Source organism: Pleurodeles waltl, chromosome 12, assembly GCF_031143425.1.
Source record: "Pleurodeles waltl isolate 20211129_DDA chromosome 12, aPleWal1.hap1.20221129, whole genome shotgun sequence".
Classification (NCBI taxonomy): domain Eukaryota; kingdom Metazoa; phylum Chordata; class Amphibia; order Caudata; family Salamandridae; genus Pleurodeles; species Pleurodeles waltl.
Window position 1 is genome coordinate 38,321,012 of NC_090451.1, and position 24,658 is coordinate 38,345,669.

Consider the following 24,658-nt stretch of genomic DNA (forward strand, 5'->3'; position numbering starts at 1 on the left):
ACCTAACTCTGAAAACAAAGATCAGGCTTTTTAACATCAACAAAAAATCTGTCCTTCTCTATGGAGAGGAAGCTTGGAGGGCCACTGTGACCACCACTGTCCAGAAGTCCAGACCTTCATCAACACCTGTCTGAGGAAAATCTTCCAAATCCCCTCAGCAAACACCATCAGCAACGACGACCTATGACAGCAGACTTTCCAACTCTCTGCTCATGAAGAAATCATGAGAAGATGCTAGGGCTGGATGGGTCACAGCCTCCGCAAGCCAGCATCAAACACCACCATGCAAGCCCTGTCCTGCAACACTGCAAGCAGATGGGTTGCACCTGGAGTCCGATTGAAAGAAAAGTTCAGGACAGAGATGGCTGGAGAGTCTTGTTTGAAGGCCTATACCCCAGTAGGAGGAGTTGTCATAAGTAAGTAATTCCAAGAAGACATAGGCCCTCATTATGACATTAGCGGTCTTTTCCCAAGACCGCCGATGCCATGGGCGCCAGAACACCACCAGTGCTGGCGGTCTTCCGCCCACCATAATATGGACACTGACGGATTTCCGCCACAATTAGGGCGGAAATCTGGTAGCAGCCATGCTGGCGGACGAGACACTACCCACCAGAAGGACACCGCCATCCGTATTATGGCCATTCATACTGCTAGCGGTAGCAGCGCCCGTCCCCTGCCGGACGACCTCCTCGCCAGACAAGGTAAGTCGGCCGTCCATCAAGGGAGGGGTGTGGGGGAGTGGCGTATGAGTGTGTTGTGTCTGCGTGTGTGTGTATGAATGTGTGTGCATGTGTGTAAGCGTCTGTGAGTGTTGTGGTGTATGCGTGGAAGTATGCATGTGAATGAATGCGTGTATGAATGTTATGGTGAGTGTGTGTCTGCATTCTAGTGTGTATGCATGTGAGCGTGTGAGTAAATGCATGTATGGATCCGTGTATGGATCTTTTAAAAAATATTTTTTGTTCTACTACGTACGTTTCATACTCGAAAACCAAGAGGATAAAATGTCCCTTTATTTGGATAGGTGAAATCCAAAGAAAGATAAAACATTTAAAGGAAGACATTTTGAAACAGGATCATTTTAGGGGCTGAGGTGGGCTGCTGTTAGGTGATACCTGCACTGCACTGAAGTCCCAGCTGTGACCCTGAGTGCATGTGTCATCCTGGGCACCGAGGGCACAAGAGGGACAGGTATCACATCTCATCACATCACTGAATGACAGGACTGGGCCATTGGACACTCTGCGAGCTCATGTCCATCACCACTCATTCACCCATCCAACCGCGCGGGGGCACTTACACTATGACAACTCCTCCAGTTACTAATCTTCTGGTGCCCCCAAAATGTAATGCTATCTGGGATCAGGTGCCCGGGGGGATGAAGCAGCCACCGGGGACCAGAAGTGAGTGAGCCCTGGGTAGAGAGACCTGCGAGGGGCATGTCAATGCTTCAGAGATGCAGTGGTCCATCAGCCCCCAGGCATTCAGGCCTTGGCACTGTCACCGACTGTCGGGGTGGGCAAAGTGTTTGCACACAGCAGGACCCCCAGAAGGGACAGTGGTCATTACTCCCCAGGCCTCGCACTTTTTCAGAGCCCCGGGGTCATGCTGGGATTGTAATAAGGGCCCCTGGAACAATGCAGCGAGGGAGGACCAAATTATGTGGCAAGAAAAGGCAAATTATGGGCAGTAATGTGGCACAGTTTGTGGCAGTATTTGATTATTTTTACACTTTTGACACCATCTGGGCACAGGTAGACCTCGCTAGTATCAGTTTAACTCCTGCATCAGGAAATCAGCAACCGAAAGATGTCCAGCTACGTTTGCAAAGCGTCTTTCTTTCAGCAGCAGCGTGTGCAGCAGAGTTGTTGGTAACTTGTGATCCATTTGAACTAGAAACAAACTTTTTTTGAGTTAAAGCTGCAAATTATGCAGGAGATGATGAATTATGTGGCAAGTGCGTCAGCTGCCATCACGTCCTACCGATAGGATGGTATCGACTGAAATTCCCATATGTCTTCGCGAGAAAGTAAGTTGTGAGGTGAAGGAATGAAATGAAAGTGTTCAAATATAACATCCAGATGTCTATAGCAATCTCTGTTCATCTCGCTCAAAATGCAATCTTGAAAATGTTCATATCAAAGAAGGTCTCTCAATTATCCAGCAGTGACTGTTATAGTTTCTCGTCCATTTTCCATCTGCCACAGCTCGAGTCAGAGCATCTGTATTTCCTCTGGTCCCAAGACTGCACTTTTAAGGGTCATATTACCAGATGGTTGCAGCAGTATCTCGGGGGTGGGGGGTCTGCCCAACGACAAATGCCCCAAATTCCCGGGGTACACCGAGGCAACCTGTGAAGAACTGGAACCCTTCTCCATCAGTCTGTAACAGGATGCTCTCTGGCAAATGCATTTAGAACTTTGGGTTGAAAAATATACTTAACAAATGTATTCTTGGGGCCACCCAAACAACTGCTTTTCGTGTGCTAGAGGGGCGCCTGAGGAGCTAAACTCAATGATGCTTTTGTAAACGATATTTAGGACACAATATTTCGGTGGGACTATATTTCTGACAAGGATATAGTGTCATAAATCCTACATGGAAGGGGATTAAATATTCTTCGGCAGCACAGAGCCCCTGGCGTGGTCTCATAGATTTCTCATGAGGAACTCAACTTTTCTTCTTGTGTGGAGTATATTTTTTTCCTGGCAACACAGAGCTGGCAAGCGGATTTAGGACAGCACGAGATGAAAAGGTCGCCACTGAGAAGTTATGGTTAGGACCATGTTTCTATAGAAAAAAGTGTTTTTTGACTTGCCTACCTACATCTTTGGTGCTGAATCTTCACAAAATTTCCAAAAATATTTGGCGCGGATGTCAGTTGCTAAATGGAAAGTTTCAGGGTGATGTGTTGTAGGAGGCTGGACTGGCTTGTAGTGAGTACCCAGGGGTACTTGCACCTTGCACCATGCCCAGTTATCCCTTATTAGTGTATAGGGTGTCTAGCAGCTTAGGCTGATAGATAATGGTAGCTTAGCAGAGCAGCTCAGGCTGAACTAGGAGACGTGTGAAGCTACTACAGTACCACTTAGTGTCATATGCACAATATCATAAGAAAACACAATACACAGTTATACTAAAAATAAAGGTACTTTATTTTTATGACAATATGCCAAAGTATCTTAGAGTGTACCCTCAGTGAGAGGATAGGAAATATACACAAGATATATATACACAATAGCAAAAATATGCAGTATAGTCTTAGGAAACAGTGCAAACAATGTATAGTTACAATAGGATGCAATGGGGAAACATAGGGATAGGGGCAACACAAACCATATACTCCAAAAGTGGAATGCGAACCACGAATGGACCCCAAACCTATGTGACCTTGTAGAGGGTCGCTGGGACTATTAGAAAATAGTGAGAGTTAGAAAAATAACCCTCCCCAAGACCCTGAAAAGTGAGTGCAAAGTGCACTAAAGTTCCCCTAAGGATAAAAGAGTTGTGTTAGAGGAATAATGCAGGAAAGACACAAACCAGCAATGCAACACTTGTGGATTTCCAATCTAGGGTACCTGTGGAACAAGGGGACCAAGTCCAAAAGTCACAAGCAAGTCGGAGATGGGCAGATGCCCAGGAAATGCCAGCTGCGGGTGCAAAGAAACTTCGACTGGACAGAAGAAGCTGAGGTTTCTGCAGGAACGAAAAGGGCTAGAGACTTCCCCTTTGGTGGACGGATCCCTCTCGCCTTGGAGAGTCGTGCAGAAGTATTTTCCCGCCGGAAGGACGCCAACAAGCCTTGCTACACGCAAATCGTGCGTTTGGCGTTTTTGGACGCTGCTGGGGCCCAGGAGGGACCAGGAGGTCGCAAATTGGACCTGCAGAGAGAGGGGACGTCGAGCAAGACCAAGAGCCCTCACTGAAGCAGGTAGCACCCGGAGAAGTGCCAGAAACAGGCACTACAAGGATGCGTGAAACGGTGCTCACCGAAGTTGCACAAAGGAGTCCCACGTCGCCGGAGACCAACTTAGAAAGTCGTGCAATGCAGGTTAGAGTGCCGTGGACCCAGGCTTGGCTGTGCATGAAGGATTTCCGCCGGAAGTGCACAGGGGCCGGAGTAGCTGCAAAGTCGCGGTTCCCAGCAATGCAGCCCAGCGAGGTGAGGCAAGGACTTACCTCCACCAAACTTGGGCTGAAGAGTCACTGGACTGTGGGGGTCACTTGGACAGTGTCGCTGGATTCGAGGGACCTCGCTCGTCGTGCTGAGAGGAGACCCAAGGGACCGGTAATGCAGCTTTTTGGTGCCTGCGGTTGCAGGGGGAAGATTCCGTCGACCCACGGGAGATTTCTTCGGAGCTTCTGGTGCAGAGAGGAGGCAGACTACCCCCACAGCATGCACAAGCAGGAAAACAGTCGAGAAGGCGGCAGGATCAGCGTTACAGAGTTGCAGTAGTCGTCTTTGCTACTATGTTGCAGGTTTGCAGGCTTCCAGCGCGGTCAGCGGTCGATTCCTTATCAGAAGGTGAAGAGAGAGATGCAGAGGAACTCGGCTGAGCCCATGCATTCGTTATCTAAAGTTTCCCCAGAGACAGAGACCCTAAATAGCCAGAAAAGAGGGTTTGGCTACCTAGGAGAGAGGAAAGGCTACTAACACCTGAAGGAGCCTATCAGCAGGAGTCTCTGACGTCACCTGGTGGCACTGGCCACTCAGAGCAGTCCAGTGTGCCAGCAGCACCTCTGTTTCCAAGATGGCAGAGGTCTGGAGCACACTGGAGGAGCTCTGGACACCTCCCAGGGGAGGTGCAGGTCAGGGGAGTGGTCACTCCCCTTTCCTTTGTCCAGTTTCGCGCCAGAGCAGGGGCTAAGGGGTCCCTGAACCGGTGTAGACTGGCTTATGCAGAATTGGGCACATCTGTGCCCAACAAAGCATTTCCAGAGGCTGGGGGAGGCTACTCCTCCCCTGCCTTCACACCATTTTCCAAAGGGAGAGGGTGTCACACCCTCTCTCAGAGGAAGTTCTTTGTTCTGCCATCCTGGGCCAGGCCTGGCTGGACCCCAGGAGGGCAGCTGCCTGTCTGAGGGGTTGGCAGCAGCAGCAGCTGCAGTGAAACCCCAGGAAGGGCAGTCTGGCAGTACCAGGGTCTGTGCTACAGACCACTGGGATCATGGAATTGTACCAATAATGCCAGGATGGCATAGAGGGGGCAATTCCATGATCATAGACATGTTACATGGCCATATTCGGAGTTACCATGGTGAAGCTACATATAGGTAGTGACCTATATGTAGTGCACGCGTGTAATGGTGTCCCCGCACTCACAAAGTTCAGTGAATTGGCTCTGAACAATGTGGGGGCACCTTGGCTAGTGCCAGGGTGCCCTCACACTAAGTAACTTTGCACCTAACCTTTACCAGGTAAAGGTTAGACATATAGGTGACTTATAAGTTACTTAAGTGCAGTGTAAAATGGCTGTGAAATAACGTGGACGTTATTTCACTCAGGCTGCAGTGGCAGGCCTGTGTAAGAATTGTCAGAGCTCCCTATGGGTGGCAAAAGAAATGCTGCAGCCCATAGGGATCTCCTGGAACCCCAATACCCTGGGTACCTCAGTACCATATACTAGGGAATTATAAGGGTGTTCCAGTAAGCCAATGTAAATTGGTAAAAATGGTCACTAGCCTGTCAGTGACAATTTGAAAAGAAATGAGAGAGCATAACCACTGAGGTTCTGATTAGCAGAGCCTCAGTGAGACAGTTAGTCACTACACAGGTAACACATTCAGGCACACTTATGAGCACTGGGGCCCTGGGTTACCAGGGTCCCAGTGACACATACAACTAAAACAACATATATACAGTGAAAAATGGGGGTAACATGCCAGGCAAGATGGTACTTTCCTACATGTGTCAAGCGGGGGCCGAGAAAAAGGGGTCCCCATAACATGTTGCTTTGTGGTTGTGTAAACCTTCTCTGACCCCCCTCTTACCACAGAAGCACCAAAATGATTTGTTTAAGGAAAATCAGGGGGGCTGGTAACCCAAGAAACCATAGCATACACTGAGCGCGAGACTACACCGCAGCACACACAGAGTGGGGGAATACACCACAGCACACACTGAGAGTGAGAATACACACCACGAGTGAGAATACACACCACAGCACACGCAGAGTATGGGGAATACACCACAGCACACGCAGAGCGTGAAACTACACCACAGCACACACAGTGTGGGGGATACGGAGAGTGAGAATACACACCACAGCACACGCAGAGTATGGGGAATACACCACAGCACACACAGAGCGTGAAACTACACAACAGCACACACGGAGAGTGAAAATACACACCACAGCACAAGCATAGTGTGGGAATACACCACAACACACACAGAGCGTGAAACTACACCACAGCACACCCAGAGTGTGGGAATACACCACAGGACACATGCAGAGTATGGGGAATACACCACAGCACACACAGAGCGTGAAACTACACCACAGCACACAGGGAGTCCAAGACACAACAATATACCACGGCGCAGGCAGAGCGCGAGATGAGGCCGATATTAATAAATATATTAATTGAACTTGTGGCTATAATGGTTTTTCTGATTCCTGCCTCTCTGCTTGTTAATTCATCACTGGAATCATATTATTCAATATCAGTGAAAAAGATGCATTCTGAATTGTGATTAATGCATTAATTCTTCCTCATCGCCCTAGTTTGCCGGTCTTGTTATTTTGATATATTCTCGTGAACACTGGAAGCCAGATTCAGAATCGTTTCTGCAGGCCCGAGTGGAACTAGGTGCACAAGATATAGAATTATAGATGGGTAACAGTGAATAGAGGGGATGTTTACGGCCCCCAAATCACCTTCCCCTGTCTTCACCTATTACAACCGGGCAGAGGAGTAATGGGGGATCCATACATTCACAGAGCCCTGTCCAAGCAACCTGGAATTCCTTCAAGAGGTAGCAAATTTGGGAAGCAACTTTGGTTTCCCACTTAATATACACCATGACACTGGAAAACCAGATTTACAATCCTGTGTTCACAATATTGGCGCTCAGGGGGAGCCACGAATAAATAAATCCAGGATTTGTAAAGTGTGGTAAATCACCCGTGATTGACTCAAGGCGCTGAATTGTAGGCAGGGGGAGTTAACTGATTTGCCCAGAATCACATGATGCTGGGCCGGCGCCGAGACTCGAACCTGGTTCCCCCAGCTCCGAAGTTGGCAGCTCAGTCTATTAGGCCGTATCCTCTCTGCGGGCAGAAGTGATGTGACACGGAATCACACTATATCTGTGGGCTCTTCTGTGGATAATCCGTGGGTACCGTGGACTGTCACGGAAACAACTTCATGGACATCGGCAGCAAAAGGGCCATGAGGGGTGCGGTAAACTGAGCAAAATGCAGTGAAAACCCCAAAACATGAACATTTATCGATATTCGAAAACATTTTACTGGTTTTCACCCTGGAAATGTATACCCGAGTCTAGTTTAAAGAGTGCATTATACAGCACATAGGTCCTCGGCCAATAGGAACACATATCCCAGCGCCCCAATATTATGAGTTTCTCCTATTCGAAAATTAAAACATAAAAACACTGCCAGTCGGCGTCAATACGGATCGAGCATGGGGCCCTCTATGGAAATATACGACTTGTATTCATTTTCATGCATAAATTAAGGCATCTTTGGGTTCCCTTCACCAGTCAGAAATGTGGGCACATTTTAAATCTACAAGCATGGATTTTTGACTTCAAAAATGTGAAAACCGCGCAGCAGGTCCATATTGCATTGTTTTTGCCTATGGGGGGGTCGTCTGTGCGCCTCTCCTTTACAGGCCCGGTGATGTCCCAGTTTCTCCTGTATTTGGGCTGAAGAAACTGGGCTCGAGTGGAATCCAAAATCAGCCTTGGAAGAAATGCTCAGACCAGCGCCCCCTGCAGGAGGCCACGGCTAGAAGGGACCACGGGGGCTTTCAAGGCTGGGGCTTTGCAGACCACGCGGCTATGAGAGCAGCCACTGGGGAAAAACCAGGCCAGTCCGACCCTGGGAAGAACTTCTGTAACACTGGCACCTACTCAAATATTGACCCCCCCTGACGTACCCTAATCCCCGGCCCACATCTGCATTTCCAGCCTGACCTCAAAGCTTTAGGTTGTTAAATGCTCTGTTATTTTACTGGGTACCTTGGGCTGCTTTGTACGTTTTCAGGTTTCTTTTCTGTTTAAAGGACATTGAGCCGAGTGGCTTCTTGTTGCTGGGAACTGAAGGAGAAAGCTCACAGGGGAGATCAGTCTGAGAGGGGGCTTCAGTCAGTCTGAGGGCTAGAGCTGTCAGAGGCAAGTTGGAGGGACCGTCGTAAAAGTTTAGCGAGCTGCCTATGAAAGTGAAGAGTGAAATGGTGGCCACCAAAGAGTGATATGGTGGTCACCTGCAGCTAAAGACAAGAATGGTGGCCGCCTGAGAGTGAAGAATTAAATGGTGGCCACCTGCGATTAAAGAGTGAAATGTTGGCCACCAAAGAATGATATGGTGGCCACCGAAGAGTGATATTGTGGCCACCTATAGATGAAGAGTGACATGGTGGCCACCCGTGGCTGACCATTGAAATGTCGGCCACCAAAGACTGATATTGTATTGTATTGTAATAGTATTTATATAGGCTTACTACCCCTGACGAGGCGTCGAAGCGCTTTTCGGCGAGTAGCACGCTCCACTGTGATTAAAGAGTGATATGGTGGCCACCCGGAGCTGAAGAGCGTGATACAGAACAGCAACGATGGCCTCTCTGGGCCTTGGTGGTCTCCGATGAGCCACAGGGGAGGACACGGACGAGGACCCACCTGTGGAAAGTTTTGTATTAGCAGCAGCTTCAGTGCCCTGACGTCCAAATATCAGCACCGGGTCTGCCCTCCTCCCCACCCCAGGGCACACTGCTTTCACTCCTTCATCCATTAAACAAGCTGCATCCTGGGAACTGTCGTTCTGATTTTTATTCATTGAATAAAGTGGCCTAATAGGCCTGAACACAGCGATGTGTTAGTCCTACAAGTACCACAATGCAAAGCGAAAGCCATGACGGTATGAGCAACTCGTACCTAAAATTGCACAGCATGACATTATACGCACGCGTGTCTGTAATCCGCGCGCCAGCCTCAAGACTGATGAAGGCTCCCACGGGGGCGAACCCTCGTAAATTTACCAACTCCATAGAGCGAGTAATCAAGTTAGTGTAGATAAAGCGCTCACATAATTACACTTTCCCTCCCTGGGCACTCCTTGTATCGCCTGCAGAGACGTTTAGCTCGACCTCTCGTCCCGTAGCGCCTGGCGAGCACCGAGAACCTAGCGCTTTTAAAACCACCGACACATAAAAGGCTGCACCCTACACCGCCCTTCGCGGTGCACCGGGGTTGCACCGGAAGTGGCCGCTCCTGAAACTGATCCACTCTCAGGGAGGGGGGAGAACCCACGAAAGTCTCAGCAGCGGAATAATCTACGATTAATTACTTTTACACCTCGTTTCCTTTACAGCGTATTCGTTCTTCCGCGTCCCCAAAGAGAGAGGAATTCTTACCTCGCTTCAGAAGTGAGAAAAAAATATATATTTTTAATTTTATCTTATTTTCGTGCTCGAAATTAAATCAAAACGCTTCTTTTTGAGGCTTGCGCAAAAAAAGAAACCCCACAGGACAACCATTATGGGGGAATTAATAATATGAGATAGAAATGTTATCCTGGGGGAAAAAAAACTCTTCAGCATGTTGCATCTTGGCATCAGGCAGCCGCGTGCGATCTTGTGCAGTGCAGAGGTATTGGATGTATTAGGAGTTATAACCACAACGGGGCGGGGGGGGGGGGGGTTGGCGAGAGACAGCGAGGTATAATGAAAAGAGAGAGAATGAGAGAGGGGGAGACAGACAGAGAGAAGCGACATAAAACAAAAACACGCAGTCCACCAGGAAGCCCAGAAACAGACCAAAATGAAATTTACAAACTCAAATAACAGAAACTACCGTAAAAATAACTCCAGTTATACACAGGGGCATCCACCACATGCCAGGACTCGGGAAGGGGCGAACGAGACAAACCGGGGAAGTAAAATAACCCAGACGTTGTCAGTGCTACCCCTGAGGTGCTGGGAAACCGAGGTAATTCACTCAGCACTCACTCTAGAATGAGGAGGCCGGAAGCCACCAATACTGCGCGAGAGAGGTGGGGGCTCAGAGGGGGAGAGGGAGGGGAAAGTGTGAGGTGGGGGAGGGAGTAAAAGAGGGAACAGAGAGAGACAAGTAGGAACAGAAAGAAAGGGGATACGGAGGGGCATAGTTAGGAGAGGACAATAAATCCCGCTCCGTTGGCGGAGTCTCGGCGTTACGCCTACAACATGGAGTTCCATCCAAACTCCGTCAACTGCGTCGTGGAGATTTCTTAACGTGTGGCTTGCCAATGGTAAGTTGGTGAGCGCAAGTTGGCATACCCTAGCGCGATTTTCGGGCGCTAGGAGGGAACCCGGTGAGAAAGCTTCTGCTCGAGTAGAAAATGTACTTGAGCGGCAGCAAAGTCAGCTCAAGCAGCAGCACTCTCTGACGCGCAGCGTGGTGCCGCCGGTCGAGGAGCACGACGTGCCGATTTCCGCCCGTTCACGGAACTCCGTGGAATCTCACTGAGTTTTCATGTATCTCCACAGAATCTCCGAGTTCCCTAGGTATAGTGAGCAACAAAGAGAGGGAGGGAGAGAGACGAGAAAGGGAGGGGAGAGAGTGTGAGAAAGAGAGAGAGAGACCAGATAGAGGGACAGGGGAAGACAGAAAGAGAGAGAGAGGAGCAAGGGTAAAATGAGAGAAGCAAGACGCAGAGAGTGAGAGAAGGGAGAGAACAGAGGGAACAGAGTAGAGAGAGGATTATGAGAGGACAGGTATAGACAGAGACTGTAAGAGGCCCCGGTGAGGCGTCAGGTGCTCGGCACAGCAGGATTTGTTCCCCTCAGGTGACCACTCCCTCTCACAGCTTGTGTCAGCGGTGAGCAGTGAATCCTGGCCCAGCTCAGAGAGGTGCAATTTATTCATAGGGCTTGGAAGCAGCAGATTAACAACCTCCTGTGCATGTGGTCTGCACCTTATGCTCTCCTGCACAGACCATCTGCACCTGCGGGCGTATGTGAACTTCTGAAGCTCCAGGGACTGCCACAGCCCACCCTACAGACCACTAGTGGAGTGTTATCACCACACCTGCACCAGGCCAGCCTACAGAGCACGCACAGCAGTGCTAATACCACACCTGCCAGAGCCAGGTCTCCAGACCACCTGCATGAGTGCGAACGCCGTACCTGCCAGGGGGCAGCTTACAGACCACCCACAGCAGTGCTAACACCACAACTGGCAGAGGCCATCTTACAGACCACCTGCATGAGTGCTAAAACCTCCGGTCCTAGAGCCCCGACCTACAGGCTGCTGGCATGAGCACTATTTGTGGGCGGGCTCAGAATGTAGTCACCTGCACCCCCAGGTTCTCCTGATGACACTATGTAATGGTTTTCAGGGAAGACCAGAGGTGGCACTTTGAGGTGCAGGGTGGCAAGGTTGCAGGGGATGGGGCGAAGCCCTATGCAGCAAAGGGCCAGCCGAGAAGCCTCGCAGAGATGGGAGCTCAATCAATCAGCAACATTTATAGAGCACAACTCCCCACCTATAGGGTCTCAAGGCGCTAGCAGAAAAGCGGGTCAGTGGAAGAGCCAGGTCTTCAGGTCCTTCCTGAACTGAGCCAGCGATGGGGACTGCCTGAGGTGGAGCAGCATCATGTTCCAGGTCAGCGTGGCGAAGGTAGAAATATCTTCCTCCAGCCGTGTTCTTCCAGATCCTTTTGGATGGTGGCGAGGGTCAGCTGTGCTGAGCGGAGTTGCCTGGAGGGACTGTAGAAGGAGAGGCGGTGGTTGAGGTAGGCAGGTCCAAAGTTGTGGAGGGCCTTGTATGCGTGGGTCAGGAGTTTGAAGATGATGCGTTTGTTGATGGGGAGCCAGTGTGGGCCTCTCAGGTCAGCGGAGATGTGGCTGTGGTGGGTGATGTCCAGGATCATTCTGAATTCTCTGCAGTCTTGATTGGAGTTTTTTGTTGATTCCGGCATAGAGTGCGTTGCCGTAGTCGAGCTTGCTGACGACGAGTGCCTGAGTGGCTGTTCTCCTTGTGTCGAAGGCGATCCACCTGAAGATCTTCCAGAGCAGCTGAAGGGTGTAGAAGCATGAAGAGGAGACAGCGTTGATTTGGCAGGCCATGGACATTGATGCGCCAAGGATGATGCTGAAGTTACGGGTGTGATCGGTCGACCGGTGTTGGGGCAGTTCCAAGGTAACTGGGCCACCAGCAGTCGTCCCAGGCAGAAGTGGCGGGCCCCAGGATGAGGATCTCTGTCCTGTCAGAGTCGAGCTTGAGGCGGATGTCCCTCACCCAGTCTGCAACAGACTTAATTCGTTTGTGAAAGTTATTTTTGGCAGTTGATGGTTCGGTGGTGAGAGAGAGAATGAGCTGTGTGTCATCGGAGTATGAGACAATGTTGAGCCCGTGGTGTCTGACGATCCTGGTGTGTGGGGCCATGTAGATGTTAAAGAGAGTGGGGCTCAGAACCCTGGGGAACTCCGCAACTGGTTTCCATCGGCTTCAAGGTGAAAGGTGGAGGCCTGACTCTCTGGGCTCGGCCGGTGAGGAAGGAGTGGATCTCTACCAAGGCGTTGCCGCGGATATTGGTGTAGTGTAGTCTGGAGCACAGGGTGGTGTGGGAGACGGTGTCGAAGGTGGTGGAGAGGATGAGGGCAGCTGTCTCGCTGTGGTCCAGTAGGGTGTAGATGTCATCCGTGGCTGCCTGGAGTGTGATTTCAGTGCTGTGGTTGCTCCTGAATCTGGACTGGGAGGGGTCGAGGATGTGGTTGGCTTCGATGAACTGTGAGCTGGGCATTGATCGCTTTTTCGATGACCTTGGCTGGAAAAGGAAGGAGTGAGACAGGTCTGTAGTTTTTCAGCTCCGTAGGGTCTGCAGAACGTTACTTCAGGAGGGACTTTATCGCCAAGTGTTTTCAGGCGTCCGGGAAGGTGGCGTGGGCCTGGAATTTTACTAGGGTGGGGTTACCAGTAGACCTTGGGGGCTGGAAAATGACACCCTGTGATATTAGACACGGAGGCCTGCAGTGACCCTCCAACCTCACACACGAGGTACCAGCTGGTTCTGGTGTTACCTATTAGATTTTGACCACAACGAGCAAGAACTGGGAAGATGAGACGTTTAGCCAACTAGTGTCGAAGTTAGTTAATGTTGACAGTTTTTTAAAACAAGCTAACAAGGAGCACATATTTTATTAGAGGGTCTGTCACAGTCCCAATTATGTCTTTTAACTGGTATCAGTGTCTTGTAACCAATAGTTTCTCTGCAGTTTTCTATGTTAAACACTCAGTGCATGAGACAGCACTATTGATCTCCATGGCACTGAACTCCTATGAAATAACATGGGTCCATTGTGTACCTTGAAAGGTTCTTCACCGAACAAGTCACGGCTCAGGAACCTGACGCAGTCCCCAAACCGCAGAACTGAAACATAATCTTAAAGATATTCCCCTCAATATTGCTTGAATGGTTATCTCTAGAGACGAGTCCCCCGTTGTTATTTATCGTTACCACTGCACCGTAATTTTAAGGTGTTTAATATAGTGTTAATCCTTTTTAAGACACAACATTTAAAGGATATCCACACTGATTAGATTTAATAATATTTTTTGGGCTGTATTTGGCTTAACAAACCAAATCCCATGAACTGGGCCTTGACTGCTCAGTCATGTAGTGCAGAGAGTTTGGGAGTTCGAAAAGCTAAACTTTCCATCTCAAGAGTAAGTACCCAACTTTATGGTCAGTTGAAACAAATTAATTCTCACCGTATATCCTTGCAAGTGGCCACACAACTTCAGCAATCAGGAAAAAGCCACATAAGTTTAGCACCTCGGCTGAGAGAGAGAGGCACCAGGGATGCATCTTTCATTTAGATTTCATTGCTTGTTTTACAACCACAGATGCATCACATGCCATACAACTGTTGGCACTGGTGTGTGTAGGAAATCAGCCTTTTCTGAGTGGTCATCCCGGATTTTGCGTCTTTTGATGGACCCTATATTTCTGCTGGGTTTAGAACTCTGTGCACTTTACCCCTGCTACCCAGGAGTAAAGTGCCTGTGCTCTTCCATTGAACATGGTTGAATTGACATACTCCAAATTGGTGTATTCAACTTGCCTTCAAGTCTCTAGTATATGGTGCTAAATGTACCCGGGGGTGGAAATGAAATGCCACTAGTGGGCTGCAGCACCTGTTGATCCATCCACCACAGTGACAATGCAAACATGGCAGGTCAAAACCCCTTTAACTTGGTCACAATGGGGAACCGTTTTACTACACACTTCTACTTTGGCAAAATAAGGAATCTCTGCCTTTGTGAAGTCTACTGAAGACCCCAACTTCAGCCAGTTTACCACAAAGCATAGTGAAAAAAAACTTCCCAGCATGCACCCCAGTCCATTGGTGGAGCTCTCCAGAACCCTCTAGGTGAAAGGCACTGGATTGGGCCACGTGGAGCCAATCGTTGCTGAAGCTCTAAAGCCACGCCCCCTTTGTTTTACCGCTGCGAGTGTGTACTTTCTGTAGCTCAGTGTTGACAAAAAAGCCCAGGAGGCTGCAAGTCCTGCAACTTGGCACCTGGCCTTGAATATTTGAGCATTAAGCACTAGAGAATTCAGCTATAAAATTCTGTATTTTCATGTCACAGAGAAAGAACTTCAATGGAGCGGACTCCAGCAGCGCGAGGAGCCGGGGAGGGCAGCGCCTGAGGTAGAAAAGGGAACAGGTTTTTAATCAAGTCCCGGCTCCGCTGCGACGCTCCGTGTGATGTCGGCAGCTGGGTTTGCGCCGAGGCCCAGTACAGTGGCGGTGATTGTTCTGCTAGCGGGAGATAAAAGACCGCAGATCCGCTCCCCCGGCTCTGGGGACCGGTGAATTCATTTTCCGCGGCCGGGCTCATGTAAAAGTTCTTGTATTGCGCACCCAAGAGTAAATACTCCTGTGTGTGCCAGCAGGACAGGTATCCAGCCTTCACCCTGCCCCTTCTGGGCACAGGGTGGGCCCTCCGCGTGGGTGCAGCTGGCATGTCTTGCGTGGTTCTTGGAAGGCGCCCCCTCTTCAGCTGGTGGCCAGGGCCTGGCGCCAGGCAACTCTTGGATACTCCTGTGTGGGTTTGAAGTAAATTGGCCCATGCGCCTGTAAGGAGCAGCCTGTGCAGGTTTGAAGTAAATTGACCTCAGCGCCTGTAAGGAGCAGCCTGTGTGGGTTTGGAGTACAGTGGCCTCTGCGCCTGTAAGGAGCAGCCTGTGCAGGTTTGAAGTAAATTGACCTCAGCGCCTTTAAGGAGCAGCCTGTGTGGGTTTGGAGTACAGTGGCCTCTGCGCCTGTAAGGAGCAGCCTGTGCAGGTTTGAAGTAAATTGACCTCAGCGCCTGTAAGGAGCAGCCTGTGTGGGTTTGGAGTACAGTGGCCTCTGCGCCTGTAAGGAGCAGCCTGTGCAGGTTTGAAGTAAATTGACCTCAGCGCCTTTAAGGAGCAGCCTGTGTGGGTTTGGAGTACAGTGGCCTCTGCGCCTGTAAGTAGCAGCCTGTGTGGGTTTGAAGTAAATTGACCTCAGCGCCTGTAAGGAGCTGCCTGTGTGGGTTTGGAGTACAGTGGCCTATGCGCCTGTAAGAAGCTGCCTGTGTGTGTTTGGAGTACAGTGGCCTTTGCACCTGTAAGGAGCAGCCTGTGTGTGTTTGGAGTATGGCCTCTGTGCCTGTAAGGAGCAGCCTGTGTAAGTTTGGAGTACAGTGGCCTCTGTGCCTGTAAGGAGCGGCATGTGCGTGTTTCAAGTAAGTTGGTCTGTGCGCCTGTAAGGAGCAGCCTGTACGTGTTTGAAGTAAGTTGGTCTGTGCGCCTGTAGGGAGCTGCCTGTGCGTGTTTGGAGTAAGTTGGTCTGTGCGCCTGTAGGGAGCTGCCTGTGCGTGTTTGGAGTAAGTTGGTCTGTGCGCCTGTAGGGAGCGGCCTGTGCGTGTTTGGAGTAAGTTGGTCTGTGCGCCTGTAGGGAGCGGCCTGTGCGTGTTTGGAGTAAGTTGGTCTGTGCGCCTGTAGGGAGCGGCCTGTGCGTGTTTGGAGTAAGTTGGTCTGTGCGCCTGTAGGGAGCTGCCTGTGCGTGTTTGGAGTAAGTTGGTCTGTGCGCCTGTAGGGAGCTGCCTGTGCGTGTTTGGAGTAAGTTGGTCTGTGCGCCTGTAGGGAGCTGCCTGTGCGTGTTTGGAGTAAGTTGGTCTGTGCGCCTGTAAGGAGCGGCATGTGCGTGTTTGAAGTAAGTTGGTCTGTGCGCCTGTAAGGAGCAGCCTGTACGTGTTTGAAGTAAGTTGGTCTGTGCGCCTGTAGGGAGCTGCCTGTGCGTGTTTGGAGTAAGTTGGTCTGTGCGCCTGTAGGGAGCTGCCTGTGCGTGTTTGGAGTAAGTTGGTCTGTGCGCCTGTAGGGAGCGGCCTGTGCGTGTTTGGAGTAAGTTGGTCTTTGCGCCTGTAGGGAGCTGCTGTGTGTGTGTTTGGAGTAAGTTGGTCTGTGCGCCTGTAGGGAGCTGCTGTGCGTGTTTGGAGTAAGTTGGTCTGTGCGCCTGTAGGGAGCTGCTGTGCGTGTTTGGAGTAAGTTGGTCTGTGCGCCTGTAGGGAGCGGCCTGTGTATGTTTGGAGTAAGTTGGTCTGTGCGCCTGTAGGGAGCGGCCTGTGCGTGTTTGGAGTAAGTTGGTCTGTGCGCCTGTAGGGAGCTGCCTGTGCGTGTTTGGAGTAAGTTGGTCTGTGCGCCTGTAGGGAGCTGCCTGTGCGTGTTTGGAGTAAGTTGGTCTGTGCCCCTGTAGGAGAAGCCTGTGTGTGTTTGGAGTAAGTTGGTCTGTGCGCCTGTAGGGAGCGGCCTGTGTGTGTTTGGAGTAAGTTGGTCTGTGCCCCTGTAGGAGAAGCCTGTGCGTGTTTGGAGTAAGTTGGTCTGTGCGCCTGTAGGGAGCGGCCTGTGTGTGTTTGGAGTAAGTTGGTCTGTGCGCCTGTAAGGAGCAGCCTGTGCGTGTTTGGAGTAAGTTGGTCTGTGCGCCTGTAAGGAGCAGCCTGTACGTGTTTGAAGTAAGTTGGTCTGTGCGCCTGTAGGGAGCAGCCTGTGTGTGTTTGGAGTAAGTTGGTCTGTGCGCCTGTAGGGAGCGGCCTGTGCGTGTTTGGAGTAAGTTGGTCTGTGCGCCTGTAGGGAGCTGCTGTGCGTGTTTGGAGTAAGTTGGTCTGTGCGCCTGTAGGGAGCTGCTGTGCGTGTTTGGAGTAAGTTGGTCTGTGCGCCTGTAGGGAGCTGCTGTGCGTGTTTGGAGTAAGTTGGTCTGTGCGCCTGTAAGGAGCAGCCTGTACGTGTTTGAAGTAAGTTGGTCTGTGCGCCTGTAAGGAGCAGCCTGTGCGTGTTTGAAGTAAGTTGGTCTGTGCGCCTGTAGGGAGCGGCCTGTACGTGTTTGAAGTAAGTTGGTCTGTGCGCCTGTAGGGAGCAGCCTGTGCGTGTTTGGAGTAAGTTGGTCTGTGCGCCTGTAGGGAGCTGCTGTGCGTGTTTGGAGTACAGTGGCCTCTGCGCCTGTAAGGAGCAGCCTGTGCAGGTTTGAAGTAAATTGACCTCAGCGCCTGTAAGGAGCAGCCTGTGTGGGTTTGAAGTAAATTGGCCCATGCGCCTGTAAGGAGCAGCCTGTGTGGGTTTAAAGTAAATTGGCCCATGTGCCTGTAAGGAGCAGCCTGTGTGGGTTTGGAGTACAGTGGCCTCTGCGCCTGTAAGGAGCAGCCTGTGTGGGTTTGGAGTACAGTGGCCTCTGCGCCTGTAAGGAGCAGCCTGTGCAGGTTTGAAGTAAATTGACCTCAGCGCCTGTAAGGAGCTGCCTGTGTGGGTTTGGAGTACAGTGGCCTATGCGCCTGTAAGAAGCTGCCTGTGTGTGTTTGGAGTACAGTGGCCTTTGCACCTGTAAGGAGCAGCCTGTGTGTGTTTGGAGTATGGCCTCTGTGCCTGTAAGGAGCAGCCTGTGTAAGTTTGGAGTACAGTGGCCTCTGTGCCTGTAAGGAGCGGCATGTGCGTGTTTGAAGTAAGTTGGTCTGTGCGCCTGTAAGGAGCAGCCTGTACGTGTTTGAAGTAAGTTGGTCTGTGCGCCTGTAGGGAGCTGCCTGTGCGTGTTTGGAGTAAGTTGGTCTGTGCGCCTGTAGGGAGCTGCCTGTGCGTGTTTGGAGTAAGTTGGTCTGTGCGCCTGTAGGGAGCTGCCTGTACGTGTTTGGAGTAAGTTGGTCTGTGCGCCTGTAGGGAGCGGCCTGTGCGTGTTTGGAGTAAGTTGGTCTGTGCGCCTGTAGGAGAAGCCTGTGCGTGTTTGGAGTAAGTTGGTCTGTGTGCCTGTAGGGAGCTGCCTGTGCGTGTTTGGAGTAAGTTGGTCTGTGCGCCTGTAGGAGAAGCCTGTGCGTGTTTGGAGTAAGTTGGTCTGTACGCCTGTAGGGAGCGGCCTGTGCGTGTTTGGAGTAAGTTGGTCTGTGCGCCTGTAGGGAGCTGCCTGTACGTGTTTGAAGTAAGTTGGTCTGTGCGCCTGTAGGGAGCTGCCTGTGCGTGTTTGAAGTAAGTTGGTCTGTGCGACTGTAGGGAGCGGCCTGTGCGTGTTTGGAGTAAGTTGGTCTGTGCGACTGTAGGCAGCGGCCTGTGCGTGTTTGGAGTAAGTTGGTCTGTGCGGCTGTAGGGAGCTGCCTGTGCGTGTTTGGAGTAAGTTGGTCTGTGCGCCTGTAGGGAGCTGCCTGTGCGTGTTTGGAGTAAGTTGGTCTGTGCGCCTGTAGGGAGCGGCCTGTGCGTGTTTGGAGTAAGTTGGTCTGTGCGCCTGTAGGAGAAGCCTGTGCGTGTTTGAAGTAAGTTGGCCTGTGCGCCTGTAGGGAGCGGCCTGTGTGTGTTTGGAGTAAGTTGGTCTGTGCGCCTGTAAGGAGCAGCCTGTGCGTGTTTGGAGTAAGTTGGTCTGTGCGCCTGTAGGGAGCAGCCTGTGTGTGTTTGGAGTAAGTTGGTCTGTGCGCCTGTAGGGAGCGGCCTGTGTGTGTTTGGAGTAAGTTGGTCTGTGCGCCTGTAGGGAGCTGCCTGTGCGTGTTTGGAGTAAGTTGGTCTGTGCGCCTGTAGGGAGCGGCCTGTGTGTGTTTGGAGTAAGTTGGTCTGTGCGCCTGTAGGGAGCGGCCTGTGTGTGTTTGGAGTAAGTTGGTCTGTGCGCCTGTAGGGAGCTGCCTGTGCGTGTTTGGAGTAAGTTGGCCTCTGCGCCTGTAAGGCGCTCCCTGCACATGTTTAGAGTTCTCCAACCTCTCTGCTGATTAAGCTAAAAGGCGACAAGTAGGTGCCACATAAGACACCCCAACATATAAACACGGGGACTACAGTCCGAGCACCCTCCCCTCGGCCGCCTCGCAGGGGTAGACATGGTGGGCCCTGGACCAGCACTGACTTCTGACACTTCAGTGGGTGTCAATGACTTCTCCTTCAGGGCACTGAGGTGCTTCTCTTCGAGGACAGCTGCTCTGGAGAGACGGCCCTCTCAGGGCGGTACCACACACAGGCCTTCCTGGATGGTAGACACGGGAGGGACACGTAGGCCTTGTCGGAGGTCAGATGTCAGGGCTGTGTGTCCTCAGAAACTGCGGGTCATTCTTTCACCATGGAGATTGGTGTTTACTCTTCTTACCTCCGAGTGTGAAGTCAGAAGATGTTGTGATGTGAACTATGTGACAATCTTGTGTGAAGGGAAGGCTGTAGGATGTTCATTCTTTAATAACACACAGGACAACCTGAACTGTACAACTATTTCAAAATATCTTAGCAGTTAGGAAAACACACCAGACGCAGGTCCTTTTGTGATTGTGAAATTTGATGAAAACACATATTTTATTAAGATTAAAAGAAACCAAGACACTTGATGATGTGAAAATGATAGATATTTGCTGAAAACTGATTCCACGCATCATCGTTTGTGTGCTACACAGTTTTGACAGTAGAACTGCGTGTTTGTGCAAATGAAGTGGCCATTTCAATGGAAAATGTGCTGTCTGTGAATGACGGTGTTTACCACCCCCTGCTTCAGTGATATATTTGTGCCAATGTACTCCACAATGCACAACCAGCGACACACCACACCCTTACTCCCCGGATGAGTGGGTGCGGCTCATTTGCGACCTTTGTTCTTTGTGTGGAGCTCGGGCTTTCCACAACATTCATTTTATCATTTTATCACACACACACTCATTCTTTCACACACACACACACACGCACGCACGCACGCACATCCATTAACAACACTCATAACATTCAACGATGCATGCACGCACCAAACATTCATTTTAAATGATCACACACACACACACTTACCTTCAGCCTCGGAGGTCCCAGGAGGGTTGGGACTGCTGCCTTCCCTCATTGGCTGACCTTAGGTGTAGGAGGCTGGTCTGGTTTGTAGTGGTACCAAGGGGTACTTAAACTCTGCACCAGGTCCAGTTATCCCTTATTAGTGTAGAGGGTGTCTACCAGCTTAGGCTGATAGAAGGTAGCTATAGCAGAGCAGCTTAGGCTGAACTAGGAGACATGCAAAGCTCCTACTATACCACTGGTGTCATATGCACAATATCATAAGAAAACACAATACACAGATATACTAAAAATAAAGGTACTTTATTTTTATGACAATATGCCAAAAGTATCTCAGTGAGTACCCTCAGTATGAGGATAGCAAATATACACAAGATATATGTACACAATACCAAAAATATGCAGTAATAGCAAAAGGAAGTAATGCAAGCAGTGTAAAATTACAATGTATTGCAATAGGAGCACATAGGTACAGGGGCAACACAAACCATACACTCCAAAAGTGGAATGCAAATAACGTATGGACCCCAAACCTATGTGAGCTTGTAGAGGGTCGCTGAGACTGTAAGAAAACAGTGAGGGTTAGAAAAATAGCCCACCCCAAGACCCTGAAAAGTAGGTGTAAAGTGCACCTATATTCCCCAGAGAGCACAGAAGGCGTGATAGGGGAATTCTGCAAGAAAGAACAACACCAGCAATGCAACCAAAGTGGATTTCCGGACGAGAGTACCTGTGGAACAAGGGGACCAAGTCCAAGAGTCGCGACAAAGTCGAGATTGGGCAGATGCCCAGGAAATGCCAGCTGAGGTTGCAAAGAAGCTGCCACAGGATGGTAGAAGCTGTGGATTCTGCAAGAACGAAGAGGACTAGGAACTTCCCCTTTGGAGGATGAATGTCCCACGTCGTGAAGAAGCTTGCAGAGGTGTTCCCACGCAGAAAGACCGCAAACAAGCCTTGCTAGCTGCAAGGGTCGCGGTTAGGGTTTTTGGATGCTGCTGTGGCCCAGGAGGGACCAGGATGTCGCCAATTGCGTGTGGAGACAGAGGGGGCACCCAGCAAGACAGGGAGCCCTCACAGAAGCAGGCAGCACCCGCAGAAGTGCCGGAACAGGCACTACAAAGAAGAGTGAACCGGAGCTCACCCGAAGTCACAAAAGGAGATCCCACGACGCCGGAGGACAACTCAGGAGGTTGTGCACTGCAGGTTAGAGTGTCGGGGACCCAGGCTTGGCTGTGCACAAAGGAAATCCTGGAAGAGTGTACAGGAGCCGGAGCAGCTGCAAATCACGCGGTACCCAGCAATGCAGTCTAGCGTGGGGAGGCAAGGACTTACCTCCACCAAACTTGGACTGAAGAGTCACTGGACTGTGGGAGTCACTTGGACAGAGTTGCTGAGTTCCAGGGACCACGCTCGTCGTGCTGAGAGGGGACCCAGAGGACCGGTGATGCAGTCTTTTGGTGCCTGCGGTTGCAGGGGGAAGATTCCGTCGACCCACTGGAGATTTCTTCGGAGCTTCTAGTGCAGAGAGGAGGCAGACTACCCCCACAGCATGCACCACCAGGAAAACAGTAGAGAAGGCGGCAGGATCAGCGATACAAGGCTGCAGTAGTCGTCTTTGCTACTTTGTTGCGGTTTTGCAAGAGTCCTGAGCAGTCAGCGGTCGATTCCTTGGCAGAAGGTGAAGAGAGAGATGCAGAGAAACTCTGATGAGCTCTTGCGTTCGTTATCTAAAGAATTCCCCAAAGCAGAGACCCTAAATAGCCAGAAAAGGAGGTTTGGCTACTTAGGAAGGAGGATAGGCTAGCAACACAGGTAAGAGCCTATCAGAAGGAGTCTCTGACGTCACCTGCTGGCCCTGGCCACTCAGAGCAGTCCAGTGTGCCAGCAGCACCTCTGTTTCCAAGATGGCAGAGGTCTGGAGCACACTGGAGGAGCTCTGGGCACCTCCCAGGGGAGGTGCAGGTCAGGGGAGAGGTCACTCCCCTTTCCTTTGTCCAGTTTCGCGCCAGAGCAGGGCTGGGGGATCCCTGAACCGGTGTAGACTGGCTTATGCAGAGATGGGCACCATCTGTGCCCATCAAAGCATTTCCAGAGGCTGGGGGAGGCTACTCCTCCCCAGCCCTGACACCTTTTTCCAAAGGGAGAGGGTGTAACACCCTCTCTCTGAGGAAGTCCTTTGTTCTGCCTTCCTGGTCCAAGCCTGGCTGGACCCCAGGAGGGCAGAAATCTGTCTGAGGGGTTGGCAGCAGCTGCAGTGAAACCCCGGGAAAGGTAGTTTGGCAGTACCCGGGTCTGTGCTAGAGACTCGGGGGTTCATGGAATTGTCTCCCCAATGCCAGAATGGCATTGGGGTGACAATTCCATGATCTTAGACATGTTACATGGCCATGTTCGGAGTTACCATTGTGACGCTATACATAGGTAGTGACCTATGTATAGTGCACGCGTGTAACGGTGTCCCCGCACTCACAAAGTCCGGGGAATTTGCCCTGAACAATGTGGGGGCACCTTGGCTAGTGCCAGGGTGCCCACACACTAAGTAACTTAGCACCCAACCTTTACCAGGTAAAGGTTAGACATATAGGTGACTTATAAGTTACTTAAGTGCAGTGGTAAATGGCTGTGAAATAACATGGACGTTATTTCACTCAGGCTGCAGTGGCAGGCCTGTGTAAGAATTGTCAGAGCTCCCTATGGGTGGCAAAAGAAATGCTGCAGCCCATAGGGATCTCCTGGAACCCCAATACCCTGGGTACCTCAGTACCATATACTAGGGAATTATAAGGGTGTTCCAGTATGCCAATATGAATTGGTGAAATTGGTCACTAGCCTGTTAGTGACAATTTGTAAAGAGAGAGCATAACCACTGAGGTTCTGGTTAGCAGAGCCTCAGTGAGACAGTTAGGCATCACACAGGGAACACATACATATAGGCCACAAACTTATGAGCACTGGGGTCCTGGCTAGCAGGGTCCCAGTGACGCATAACAAACATACTGAAAACATAGGGTTTTCACTATGAGCACTGGGCCCTGGCTAGCAGGATCCCAGTGAGACAGTGAAAACACCCTGACATACACTCACAAACAGACCAAAAGTGGGGGTAACAAGGCTAGAAAGAGGCTACTTTCTAACACAACCCCCCCCCCCCCAAACGAAGGACAATAAGGCTAACCTTGGCCAGTTGAGACTTTATTGTCTAAGTGGTGATAAGTAGAGAGTAGCTCTGCAATAGACTGGTTACTCCCTTTATCATCCACTATATGGTTACTTCTCTGTGGGGATGTAAACCACCCTGTTTGAAGTTTTTTAGCTAAGCAACAATGTGAAGATATATTTTCAGAGTTTCTATCAGTAAGTTTTAGTTTAGAGCAGTGGGAATTATCCACTGAACCTATTTCTAGTGATGAGAATGCCAGACAGGGATGCTGTCTCAGTAAAGCCATAGCTGGGCAAAAACCTTGTCCATATGGCTGGAAGAGAGAACAGGGATGCTGTTTCTCTTGATTTGGAGCAGGGCAGGGATGCTGTCCTATGAGCTCCACACTAGGGCAGGGCTGCTGTCCTAAGTGTTGTGAGGCAGTGCAGGGTTTCTGCACTAAAGTTTCTCTGGGAGGGTTGGAGGGATGCTCCATGTTAACAAAAATGGTGCTCTTTTTCTCACCAATCTGAGTTATCCCACAGAGAGGTACTTCTACCTCAGGGAGTACAGCTATGCCAGCTGATGATTCCCTTGGAACAGGTGCCACCCCAGGAGAGGTTTCTCCCACCACAGGAATGGTATCCTGAATGGTAGGGTGGTTAGGGGATACTGCGTTACCCTTTTTACCTGTTGTTGGAGAGGGATCCTGAGTTTTCAGGCCTTCTCTCCTTTGCTTTTTCATTTCAGTAGAAATGAGAGGGAACAATTCCTCAGGGATACCCAGCATGGCTGCATGGGTATAAAACTCTACATCAGCCCAACCTGAGGCCTCTAGGTCATTACCCAAGAGACAGTCTACAGGTAAGCTAGGTGACACTACCACCTGCTTAGGACCAGTAACTTCTCCCCAACTAAGCTGAACTATAGCTAAGAGAAGAAACTTAGTGGAGTTATGGATATCAATAATCTTATACTGTTGTCCAATGATGTGTTGTTCAGGAGCCACTAGGTTTTCAGTCACCAAAGTGATACTGGCACC

The 24,658-nt window shown here is 50.6% G+C and overlaps 1 protein-coding gene across 3 annotated transcripts in view; it reads right to left on the reverse strand.

Moving 5' to 3' along the window:
- NCAN (neurocan) overlaps window positions 1-24,658 on the reverse strand; it is a 388,051-nt gene that overhangs the window by 213,673 nt on the left and 149,720 nt on the right. The window lies entirely within an intron of this gene.